Consider the following 13,309-nt stretch of genomic DNA (forward strand, 5'->3'; position numbering starts at 1 on the left):
GAGTCTTATTATATAACATAATGGATATAACTGAGAGAAAGATTTTTGAGGCCAATAAAGGTCTCTACAATTAAAAACTTGGTAAATGAAAACCTTATTTAGATAATAATGTTGTAATCATCATTAAAACCAGAAAATATATGTGTTTTATTATCTTTGAGAATGAAAGAGTGAAAATATCCCACTTATATATAAGAATATCACCCATTTCAAAGTGTGTTCACTAGTTTTTTCTCATCACAAATGTCTTTCTATAATCTGAAATAATCACCACTAGTTGAGTGCAAACAGCTTCCTGTTTGTACCACTAAAAGTAACTATGAATGAACATGTTTTCAAATTTAAATTTTACAAGGTTTAGGTTTTTTTTTTTTTTTACAAGCAATAAACCTTAATATTTCAAGAAAAACAATCTTAAATATAATGTTACATGCAATAAACACTAATATCTCAAGAAAAATGATTTTAAATATGTTACAGGCAATAAACACCAATTATTAAAGAAAAAATGATCTAACATATAATAATATTGCATATTAATAATAAAATTGCATAATAATATTACATGCAGTAAACATTAATATTTCAAGGTTTAGTTTTAATTTTATGTCAAGGGACCAGACACAGCACAATTTCTTGTAGCTACAAGTTAGGTTTAATTTGGAAGATCAGTTACTGATCTTCTCTGGAAGGTTAAGTAAAAATCACTTAACTTTTCTTTATTTCTGCTTCCTTTATAGCAAATAGGACTAATTATTCTCTCTAACTTCCTACACAGACATAAACTGAAAATTAAAAGACTTAGTAACATAATTGTTTGGATGAAACAACAAGCCACACCTCTATAAATGCAATCTTATGTTTAGTCTTGGCTTCTAATCAAGAGTTCTGATTCTGATGAAGATAGGTCCTCAAAGCATTGGAAATCAACTGTAATCTCATCTCCAGCAATCTCACTTACTGCAGCACTTCAATTCACCTTTCATTTCTTTTTACCTTTAATCAGTAACGCATAAAAAAGGCAGCATGCTAAATGATACTGTTTTTCAAGTTTTTAAAAATACATTAGCATTTTTGGCTTGTTATATGTCTAATTTATCCTACTTGAACTCTGCTTTGTGGAACTTTTCTAGCACAGTGGCTAAAACAGAATTTTCTATAAATATTAGTTTCCTTTTCTCTCTCTTTTTCTTTTGCTCACCATAAATATTTTAATAAACTACATTGAATTATTTTAACATCTATAACTTAATTCTGTGCAGTGGTCAAAACATTTGGGAACTTCTTTCTCTTTTATTCATGGCCTGGAGCTTCCACAAGCATTAGCATAATGCAGGTTGGAGAGGCTCAGAATCAAGCTCCTTACCTGTCATCTCAAAGGCCCTGCCTGTGCTACTCTCTTCTCCCTGCCTCCCTCTTGAACATCACCTATGCCTCACTCCCCGCTCACTTCCTGTGCTCCAGCTATCTGTGTCTTCTCTCAGCTCCTCAAACATACTGAATTCTTTTCTTCCCCTAGGACCTTTGTACACGCAGTTCCCTCTACCTAAAGTTTTCTTTTCTCTTCATCAATTTGAAAAGTATTTCTGTGTGAAGTCTTTCCATAGAACTTTTATTTATTCCAGGTAAAATCATAGACTTTTTTTTTTTTCGGGGGGGTGGGGGGGAGGTTAGAAGGCTCATATCATAAAAACTGAACTTTGTCCTTATTTCATAACTGCAGAGTTATTGACATTTATTTTATTTTTATGTGGGGAATGGATTTGGGGATCTGACACATTTAGGGCAGAGCAAGGGCAACCAAGAAAGAAATACTCTGCACTGTACTCTTTGAGGCTATATTTTCAAAGAGTTGGGTTCTTTTATTCTAATGCCACTGAAAATTTGTTTTTTCCCCCTAGATCCAGCTTTCAGGGATGTAGTATCCATCCTTGCTGTTTTCGTAGTTTGGCAGACACATCTGGCCCCTGAGTGTCAAGGGTACAAAAGTCTTATTAAAGGAACTAAAAATATGCTTGCACACTTCTTTTCAGAATGCAGATGCCAAGTCAAGCACTTTACTAACTACCTAAGGACCCATTTTACTCTCTGGAGAAACAACCTAACTTATCCACACTTTTGATTCTCGTCTGTACAAAAAATATTCTTAAAGAAAGGAAAAGAAGCAAGAGTATGAGCAGTCTGGACACGTTAGGAGTTTTTAGCATTTAAACAAAGAGAAAATGCTAGTCAGGGTTGGCCTAATTCTTAGACATGTCACTCTCTGTCGCCTGGTGATCAATGAGTAGTGGACAGATGTTAGAAATAAAATAATTCTGTCATCCAACTCTTTCTTTTTTTTTCTTTATTGATTAAGGTATTACATATGTGTCCTATCCCCCTCTTGCCCCCTCTGCCCTTTACCCCCCCCCCCCCTCACTCCCCTGGTGTCTGTGTCCCTTGATTATGCTTATATGCATACATACAAGTCCTTTGGTTGATCTCACACTCTTACCCCCACCCTCCCCTACCTTCCCTCTGAGGTTTGACTGTCTGATCGATGCTTCTCTGTCTCTGGATCTGTTTCTGTTCGTCAGTTTATGTTCCAACTCTTTCTTAAAAACCTCTTTCACACCTGGTAGCAATGGCAGGATTAAAGGAAGTCTGAAGAAGCCAACAAAAGAGTTTAAGGCTGTAGTGAAACCTAGGGGGTGTGGCCAGGCAGAGGAAAGGTTTGTCTTTCAGATATCAGTGTAATTGAGCTGGAAGGCATAACTTGACCTTTGATAGATTCATATTGAAGGACAATTAGAAGCAAAGGACAACTATACAGGAATGAGCAAGAATTAAAGAGGCAGAAAGAAATGGCTTCCTAGTTTTGCTTCATACTTCATAGTTGGATAAAAAAGGTTGAAAGAGGCATTTAAGCAGAGAAAAATTGAGCTAGGGTTGGTCAGTGTGGCAGGCAGAGATCTTTTAGTTCAGTTCCTTCCTCCTCTATGCCTGCAAATGAAGTCAGGGATGAAGGGCAGGGCTCACAGTGGGAGTACCATTATAAATCAGCATTGTTCCTCTACACATGCTGATTTGCAGGCCTTCTCTTTGAGGTCTAATACTTTAGGGATATTGTTTCTATTTTGTAAAAACATCTTCCTTTAGAAAATTGTTCATGAGAAGGTAATTAAATATGCAGACAGAAATAGGATGTGCAGTAATGAGAGTATGCTATGCAATCCATGAAGATCTGTCATGCTTATTCTGGGGAGAAGGCAAAAGTAAGATTGCTGGTGTTCAGGAAAGTGGGAGGTACCATCACTTCTTTTCCCTTATCAAACTACAACCCCCTTCTCATTCCACTTCCTGACTTCAAATTCTTTAATAAAGTAATACTAACTGGAGAAATGGAATGTCTTATTGATGCTGTTGTAATAACTTGGTTATTATTTAACAGAAAAGGAGGAAAGGAAAGACCAAATAGTATAGGCATGCCATTTATACAGCTTTGCCAAAAAGCTGCATTTAACATTCTGCAAGTCTGTTCCCCACTGATTGATGGGGGAAGGGACTGAACAAAGGCAGTTTAGATACATGCCCAGTGAGGTCTGAGTGATGTGGTAAGGTGCCTACCTGTCTGCCAGTCATACCTGAGAACAGGTAGCATGGTGTTTAACATGGAAGCGCCCTCTCTCTCTCTCTCTCTCTCTCTCTCTCTCTCTCTCTCTCACACACACACACACACACACACACACACACACACACACACACCAGGCCCTCTTGGGACTCCTGTTGTAGGACTCCCCTGCGCCCACAGCCATGTGGGGCACCACAAATGGACTAATTGACTTTAATTAGCTTGGATACTAAACCACACCTGGCTCCAACATGGAATGGAAGCTCTGGACACTAGCCTTGTTTCTGGCTGTGCTGGAACCTTAATTGCACCTTTTCCAGGACAGGGGACTTTGGAACCCAAGGAATGTAACTTCACACAAATAAAGCCTTCTTCCACATCCCATCCTTCTGTGTGAATCTTAGAAAATTCATTTTCTGAAGATATCAAAAGGACCTCACTCCCAGGAGCAATGGAGGAGTTTGATTCTCTAGTAACATTATAATTGCTATTAATATATAAATTACATCTAAATTAAAAATATATATTAATTTCTATTATATACACAAATGAAAATGTATTTGAATTTTAATGCTTTATATTTTTTTCTAGAGTATTTTGTGGTTCCCTTTCTGAGTCCTAGGTACCTTATCTTTTAGTTCAGTTCCTTCCACCTCTATGCCTGCAAATGAGGTCAGGGATGAAGGGCAGGACTCACAATGGGAGCATAGCAAGGGGGAGAAAGGGAGGAATATTCCTGTGGGCCTGACCTTGGGATACAGCAGGAAAAAGACTCCTTTGCTGCCATCAGAGGGTAGGAATAGGAAGTGATGGTGATGGCCTGGATTTTTAGCTTCCCAGCTGCCTTTAAATCATTTGGTTGTAAGAGGTGAATTTATTTAAGTAATTAAAAAAGAGTAATAACAAAAAGCAGTGTTTTGTACACTTCTTAGATAAGAAACGACTAATTTGGCTAAATATTATATGAAGTGAGCTGACAGCACCAGGAAAAATTTACATGCCTGCTTTCTTCCAAATCTTCTATAAGTTGACAATAGCTCTTATTGTCATATTAGGAAAACTGGGAAGAGAAAATAGATCTAATTTTCCATTCTTGTCATTGCATTGCTCAGGATCCTTGAGTAGCTTCTTAGATTTACTCTGGGTATCAAATGAAAACTTCTAGTCACAGCCTTCAAAACTGCATACCTGGCTTGCCTTTCTTATCTGCTCTCATCTCTTTTTGTAGCCCTGTAGGAACTCTGTTATGTCTGAAGCACAAACAGCCTCTCTGAAGGATCTTGAGGTCAGATTTTATCTCTCTAATTCATTGAGTGCACACCTGGTCTAGGTGCCCAACCAGCCCTAGGGCTTTTGCCCAGGTGCCTTGTATGCACTGAAGTTTCTCAATTTTTCATCAAGTCTGCTCTTACCCAGATCAGATTTGCATTTTGGAAAGATCATCCTGACAGTGGTTTTGAGAATGAAGGCTGGGTTGGTGACTGAGCAGGTAGTGTAGGGGGAAATACAAGTAGCTGGGTAGGAAATGAGCACCAGGGATTGCTGCTTTACACATTCGGAAGTTAGAGGAAAGATGACTTAGTGCCCAATCCAACATGTAAAGTGAAGAGGAAAAGGGGCTGTGTCTATTTTCATTTGCTCATATTAACCATTAATTGTCCAGATTTATCATTAATTGAAACATTTTATCTTTCTATTATGGTCGCATTTAATAGTTAACAGAATTTCATTTTTAGAAGCACAGTGTTGTCTTTGGATCATGTTTAGCTATTCAGATAAAGATATAGTCATACCATGAAAATGAAAATTACTACAGACTGTGAATATGAAATATGGGTAATTCACAAAGTTACAATAAGAATTTGTTTTCTGCAGTTTTAATACCTTGTTTTCTCGAAAAGCTCCTGATATTTTTTCTAAATTATACCCCAAAATAAACACTAGTTATACAATTGTATCATAAAATAATACAGACTTATTGTAAATATCTGGAAAGCAAAGATATTAATCACTTCTAATCCTTTTTTTCAAGGAAAACCACTGAATTCAGAGTTTTTTAGTCTTTCTATTGGCATAGAAGTAGATGTAAATATGTACGTATACTATGAATATTATATATATATAATTGAGATCACAATGTATATTTTAACTTATATTCTTTTCACATTTAATGTTATATCATAAGCATTTTCCATTGACATTAACATCTTTACAAAAGCAACATTATAATAAGTATGTAATACTCCAACATAAGGACATGCCACAATTTGACAGTTTTTCTATTGATCACTCTCTGGCACAGACTGGTGAGATGGTCATCAGTGCCATTCCTTCTTGTAGATACACAGGAAGTTGATATATTTTAGCCTCTCTTTCAGTTAGGTTGGGGCTGTATGACTGACTTCTGGCCAATGGAATCTGGCCAGAAATATCAGGCCTGACCCTAAAACATACCTTTCAGTTTTCTTCTGTCTTTCTCTTTCTTTCATTCTTCGTAGAATCAGAGGGATGCGATGGTAGAGATTTGAAGGAAGGCACGTCTTGCAGTCACCACCTAGAAGATGGACACACAAGGAAGCCCCCCAAGCTGCATCAAACTCTGGTATGAGTGAGAAAGAAATGTTACCATGTTAAGGCTCTAGGATTTGAAGGTTGTTTCAGCAGTTACTATCATTTGTGCTAATCGATTAAAAAGTTCTAGCCCCGCTGGTGTGGCTTAGTGGTTCAGCATCAACCGATGAACTAGGAGGTCACGGCTCAATTCCTGGTCAGGGCACATGCCCAGGTTGCAGGCCCAATCCCCAGTGTGGGCTGTGCAGGAGGCAGCCAATCAATGATTCTCTCTCATCATTGATGTTTCTCTCCCCCTCCCTTCTTCTCTAGAAACAAACAAACAAACAAAAACTTATCTTGCATAGGGGGATGTTCATTGACTGAATTGAAAAGGAATATTTTTCCTCCAAAGTTTTTCTAATTTTACTCAGTTTATAAATATACCAACATGTCTATCTTTACCGACATATAATTTGTCTTACTAGGATAAATTCCTTAAGATAAATCTGGGTGGGATTTCTCGCATCCATCTAGGATGAAAAAAGTTAGAAAGAGCATTGCTTCAATTACAGCAATAAAATAAAAACTAAATAATATACAAAATAATCACTTTTCTTGAAACACTCAGAGAGTTGAAATCACAGAGCAACTAGCTGGCCTAAAGTTTAAGAAAAAATAGGCACATCCATGTGAATAATGCTTAAAAGAGGGAGTGGTCATCTGCTAAATGTTGCTGATAGAGAATATACTTATATTTGGCAACCTTTTTCATATAAAAATTAGAAAATATACTTTATTCTAGTTTTTATAGTTTTATTTATTATACTTCAATCTTTGTAAGTATAGTTTTAATTCCAGCATCAAAGGGATACATAATAATTTAGCTAAAATTCTCCTATTAGTGAATATTTTATATTTCAAATTTTTGTTGATATAAAAAATCATAATGCATGTCTTTGCCTTTAAATCTTTACATTTTGAAGATATCTTTTGAGTATATGCTTACATGTAAAAATTATTAGGCCATAAACTTATTTTAAAAGTATAACATTTAAAATAGTTACTCTCTTAATCCCTCAAACCTGGAAGTTAAGGAATTTATTGATTAATTCAACAAATATTTTTTGGGTACTCCTATGTTCACTTACACATTCCAGGAAGTGTTTTAGGTACTGCTATACAATAAACAAACAGGAAAAAAAATCCCTGTCTTTGTGGACCTTATATTTTAGCTAAGGGAGTCAAACCAATAATAATAATAATAATAATAATAATAGTATATCATCATAACATATACTATGATAATTACAGAGGTTAATAATTATATAGCATAATATATAGTCATAATAAATAAGTAAATTTTATGGTTTGTTAGACTATAACATATATATGTTACAGTATTCTGTGGAAGGAAATAGAGCAGGGAAAGGGAGATTGAGTGATGGTGAAAAGGCAGTGAGATGCCCAGGGTAGGTGAGGTGACCAGGTTAGGCCTCCTTGAAACACCATTGTTGAACACCTAGAGGGGGCAAAGAGGTGAAGGAGTTGGCCATGTGGAGGAAGAAGGCTCCAGGCAGAGAAGCACTCCATGCTTGGCTCTCAAGAACAATTAGAAGGCCCTATCTCTAAATACAATCACATTCGGAGGTAGTCGGGATTACAGCTTCAACATATGAATTTTGGGGGAGCACACTTCAGCCTATAAAAGAAGGATCTAATTTGTTTTTCTTGTTTATCATTGGAAAACTTAGTAAAAAAATCCCTCAATTTTTTCACTTATTCTTTTAAGCCCCCTATCACTACCAGTCCACCAGAAACAGGAATACAGGAATTACACAGCTGAATCTAGGTTGTCTTGGCCATTTTAGAGCCAACTCTCCACCTTATATGTTTATAAATTAAATGTCAGTGGTAACCATGGATTGCAAAGGTGAAACACTAATCAAGTCCATGTCTACACATGCTGCTAGACCAAAATAGTTAAATAGACCATTTCTCTTCCCTTTGGAAACTTATGAGAAAACACATATGTCTGCTCAATTATAGGTACTGGAGCAACCCAGGAGGCTAGACAAGGCAGCCTTTTAAGGAAGACTAGTGATGAGAGTGATAGTTTGGGGATCTTCCAGCAAATGGTAGTATTGATAAGTCAAATAAAATAGAAAACCAATCTGGTTGAGAAATGAGCTCGGGGTGAGTAATTATGCATTAAGTACCTATTGAATCGATTTGACAAAAATTTCATTTTTGTCTTGTTCTCCTCAACATTTTGAGTTATCTGTTTGTTTAAGGAGGCAGGTCACCTATAGCTGAGTTCTCAAGAGTGCTCTGAGCTGCCTGTTCTTAGGTAAAGCACGTCCCTGCTTATGTTCCTTTCCTTTGGCATTCTCTACACATTAACCCTTCTCCCATGAGGCAGAGTTTCAGTACTCATGTCCACAGAATCTCATGAATGTTCTCTTATGTTCATATATAAATGATTTCCTGAACATATCATTGATTCTTTATCCATTGGGTATGTAGAGAGGATTTTATTATTTAATCTTACAGATAAAGAAGTTAGTTGCAAATGTTACACAGCTGTGTAACTTATAAATTCATTGATATTTCCATCGTTTCATGCTACATTCGTTGCTTAGTCCCTCAGGATCTTTTCCCATGCGGGGGTCAGTTTGAAATATCCAGCTGATAGGATATTGTGTTATCCCTCAGGTCAAGTATTTGCATAATTAATAGGAATATTGGATATCTTTACATAAAAGATATGATTAGCAGTAAGATTTCTAGACCACTGGCATAGTAATGTCATTTCCAGGTATAATAAAATGGAAGAAGTCTCCTTAGCTTGCTGCCCCAGCGTTTAAAATTGAGTTATTCCTGAGATTAAAAAGAAAAGACTAAGTAAACGGTATCATCTTCTTCCAGACCTTTCGTGGCAGGGTGTACTGTTAACTGCAGAAAGAAGCCACAATTAAGGCCATTATAACATAATTTCATAGAAGGCCAGTGCTAGAAGGGACCTTAGCATCCATCTAGCCCAAAGCCTCATTTCGGGTCAAGGAAACTGAAGCCAGGCAAGGAGGGTAAAGAGCCTGCCCAAATATCATAATTAGCTGGCAGGAGAGTTGAGACTAGAGCCTGGGTCTCCATCCTCATGTTTCATCAACTGCACATTGTTATATAATCCAGAATTTTTATCCTGTGAAGTACTTGTACAAATAGGATTGCAAATAATAAAGATGTTACTAAAAGCCAATCTCTGCTAAGGAGAGCTAGCCTAACATTACTTCTGATATATATATATATACACTTTAAAGGGCACATTCCATAGCAGAGTGAAAAGAAGTTGCAAATGACAGAATTCTAACAGGCTCATTACCTGAACAAGAATACACAGGGCACTATTTTCGAGTCTTGTCTGTGGGCAGGATGCATACTTACTTCAGTTAGTCAATCAGCAAGTGATCATTGAGCACTGTTTGTGTTCAGCAGCTGTGAAGGATGCCAAGAAGGGTTCCTGCCCATTGGGAGCTTTTAATGCTTTTGGGGCACACAACTAACACCCACAAAATAAGAACAATTAAATACAACACTGAATCGTATTGACTCAAACTTCAACAGATGAAATCTGGATATTTAGCCCTCCCCCACACCCATTAGTACAGTCACAGCTTTAGTTGGGTTTGATCCATGAGCAAAGTGGGGAAACGTCAGCGATCCCTTGCACAGGCGGCATGGCAGTGCGGGGACAGTTCTTGGCACAGCAGGATAAGAGCCCTGATTTAACTCAGAACTGGATCTTTGCCCAGCCCAGTCTTGTATATTTCAGCCATTCTGCCTTTTATATGTCAGGGGTGGGAGTGGGATGGGGTGTCAGGAAAGGCGTCTGACCAGAGCTGACCTAGTAATATCTGCTGAAATTGTTGAATGTCCGTGAAGGTTATTGTCTTCTCACAAGGCCCTGGAAGGCCCACACACATCTTTGTATTTAGGGATGAGTCACTTCACTCCTAACCATCATACATTACTAACCATAGATTGTCTGGTTTCAGTAAAATAGTTAGAAGTTATACTCATTTGTCCACTTTCACTTGAATCCATAAAGAAAGAAATAATCCTAAAATGGACTATTACGCAAGGTCCCTTCTAGCACTGGCCTTCTATGAAATTATGTTGTCTCTTTGGGCACTGTGTTATTGCTTGAGAGATTTGGATATATAGAATTGCAGGACATTACTCAGATGTAACCATAAACAAGAAAAATGAATTATGGAGATTAAAATTATTAGCTACTTGGAGGAGACTGGTCATATAATTAGAATGTTTTAATTAGCATCAACAAATGGGAGAGGCAAAATGGGATGGGGCCAAGAAAGGATGTTCAGACAAATCAAGATGCAAACTCTGGCTGTTTGCATCAAAAGAGCTATAACAAATTTTCTAGTTAAATTCAAAGGGGAAGTAGCATATGCTCAAAACAGAAAAACAGCTTGAAAGGGGGAAGGGGTTAATTTACCTTAATATTCAGGTAAATCAAATTTTATAATTTCATGAAGGAATGCAAGCAGTAAGGGAAAAAGTGGCTTATAGCCACAGTTAATATCAGACGTCACTGCCTGTCATTCATTAGAAGCTGCAGGCACTGGGCTGAAAACAAACTTTGAGCATCACTGACCCAGTTTGGAAGGTATGTTAAATGTCAGCTCCTTTCCTGTGCTTGGTTCTTTTCTGCAGAAGCTTCACAAAGTCACACCAAGTCTGAGCTTGTACACCTCCTGTTGTGGGTACTTGTTTTCTCCCAAGGCAGAGTCTATCCAGTATTTGCTGAGTTCTGGCTCTTACATTGTCCTGCATATTGATCCCAAGTCTGTTTTGCTATAGCTTCTACCCATCACTTCCCTTGGGGAGGAATGAGCACATTTAACCTTGGCTCTATATAATAGCTCTTCACTTCTCTATAACTGGCTGTCATTTTCACAATGTCGTGTCTTCAGCTGCCTAAAAAGCTCTATTCCTTCAACTACTTATAACAGGACAAGTGGCAAATCTCTTCATCATCCTTGTCTCCTTTTTGTGAATGTGCTTGAGTTTCTCTTTGTCACTTCAGGCAATTAACTTAATAACTTAGGTATGAACTACTAGTTGCTGAACAGAGCATACTTATTGTTATAAATCCCTGTCATCAAAGCGTGTTCTGTGTGCTAGAAGGAACACCCAGGAACTTGTTAAAAATGAAAACTCCACAGACCACCCAGACCTTCTGAATTGCAACTTGTATTTTAATAAGATCCCAGGTGACTCATGAACTTTAAAGTTTAAAAACCACTGTTCTACATCAGTGGTTCTCACACTTGACAGCACATTTGAATACTGGTGTCTGGGTCCTTCCTGACACATTGCTGAAAAAAGGTGAATTCTCTAAGAAGCATCAATACCTCTTATCTTTCCATAAGAATGCTGAAAAATACAGGCTATTATGGGATGCAGAGCATGTAATGGGCCAAGAGTACTAACAATTCTTGGCCCTGTTCCCTTGAAATGTAACATAAAACTCATTGGCAATTATAGTGACTTCTCTTTTTTTATTGATACAACAATCTGGCTAACAAAAGAGAAAACTCATCCCATTGAACTTAGAAGCCACAATGACTAACATATCAAATTTGATAACCTATGAAGGCTTACTGTTTTATGTTACTAACTTGTTTTATAAAAAAATAATGTTGTATTTATTTGCTTATCCATATGATGAACAAACACACACTTCAACAGCTGTAGTAGAGTCTGGAAGGCATACTCAAATCCTCTGCTGTTGTAGAATTTTGAGGCAGTGTTTTGTAAACTATTCATCTGTCATTTTGAAGGCAGTACACAGTCTTTATGAAAAGAAAATATAATTTAAACTTTTTGTTTACTATCCACAAAAATTAGATTAAATTTATTAACTCATTAAATTTACTAACACAGAAAGAGAACAAAATAGATATAAGGAAGATTTTTAGAAGGACTCTCTTAAGGAAAAGAGGAATCAGAGAGGAAAGGATTTTACCTCATGACTCTGCTTTTTGAATAACATCTTACCTGTTCAGAATAAATGAGTTGACTTATTTTATCAAATCCCACAAGGCAAATTCTCTCAGCTTCATTATAAAGAATAAATGCGTTATTTTTAGCACATCAGCATTTGGTTTTGTAGGAAAAAATACATGTAGCCCACGTGTCATATTCAATTAATTGTTTGGGCTGTGTACACTGTGAGGAGTTTCGTCTCTACAAAATGCTACATCGTGTGGTAAGAAATTCACCAAACCATCATAATAAGGTGCAAAGACATTTCCTAAGAATATAAAATATCAGGGACTTGTCTGGGGACCATATTCCTCTGAAATCTCATTCTTCTCTATGATGTGACAGATGGGAATTGTGCTCATTTTACTCTCTAGTAAAAGGCTGAGGAGAAGGCTAAAAGAAGTTAAAAACCTCTTGCCCTGGCAGCTGGATAAACCTGCAGTTGATATGAGAACCAGAAGTCAGAGGACAGGCTTAATGTAGCACCATCTCGATGCCTTAATGCTCCCCTCCCCTTACGGCATCTCTCAGCCATGCACTCATTCTGTCGTTCTTTCACTTACTCCTTCATTCATGCATTCAATCAGAAAACAATGGCTGAGCACTGACTACCTGCCCAGCACAGTGCTGGCCTCTAAGGATACAGCAGAGAGCAAGACAGAAGGTCTACCTTTGTGGAGCTGACTGCTAAGCAGAGAAGACATGCTGTTAATTAACCAATTACAGTGAAGTGTCTAGCACTGCCTCCTCCATCTAGGTGTCATTTACTTCTAAAGTCCATATCTTTTTTCCTCTGTCTGGGCATATAGAAATTAGGGGTAAGGGGAGAAAGGATCAGATGAGGTGACTCTCTTATGTTTCTTGAACCTTGTATTTTTCAGGGTAGAGTACTCACTTTTCCATTTAATGTTAAAGATTTGTTTTTAATTTCCAAAATAATGTTACAATTAATATCATAATATTACCTGACAAGCTATCTAGCATTTTAGAGTTTGTGAAGTACTTTCACAATCATTACTACATTGGACTAAAACTAATACTGTGAGATGAGTGGCGGAGAAAACCAAGGCTTCTGGA

At 37.2% G+C, this 13,309-nt stretch overlaps 1 long non-coding RNA gene across 1 annotated transcript in view; it reads right to left on the reverse strand.

Annotated features, from left to right (window-relative positions):
* Positions 1-6,070: 6,070 nt before the first annotated feature.
* Positions 6,071-13,309, reverse strand: part of LOC308521163 — a 205,204-nt gene continuing 197,965 nt past the window's right edge. The window contains exon 3 of the long non-coding RNA XR_013996140.1: positions 6,071-6,164. This is a non-coding gene — a long non-coding RNA (uncharacterized lncRNA). The remainder of the gene's footprint in view (positions 6,165-13,309) is intronic.

This window comes from Myotis nattereri, assembly GCF_964212035.1.
Source record: "Myotis nattereri genome assembly, chromosome: 6".
In the NCBI taxonomy this organism is placed as follows: domain Eukaryota; kingdom Metazoa; phylum Chordata; class Mammalia; order Chiroptera; family Vespertilionidae; genus Myotis; species Myotis nattereri.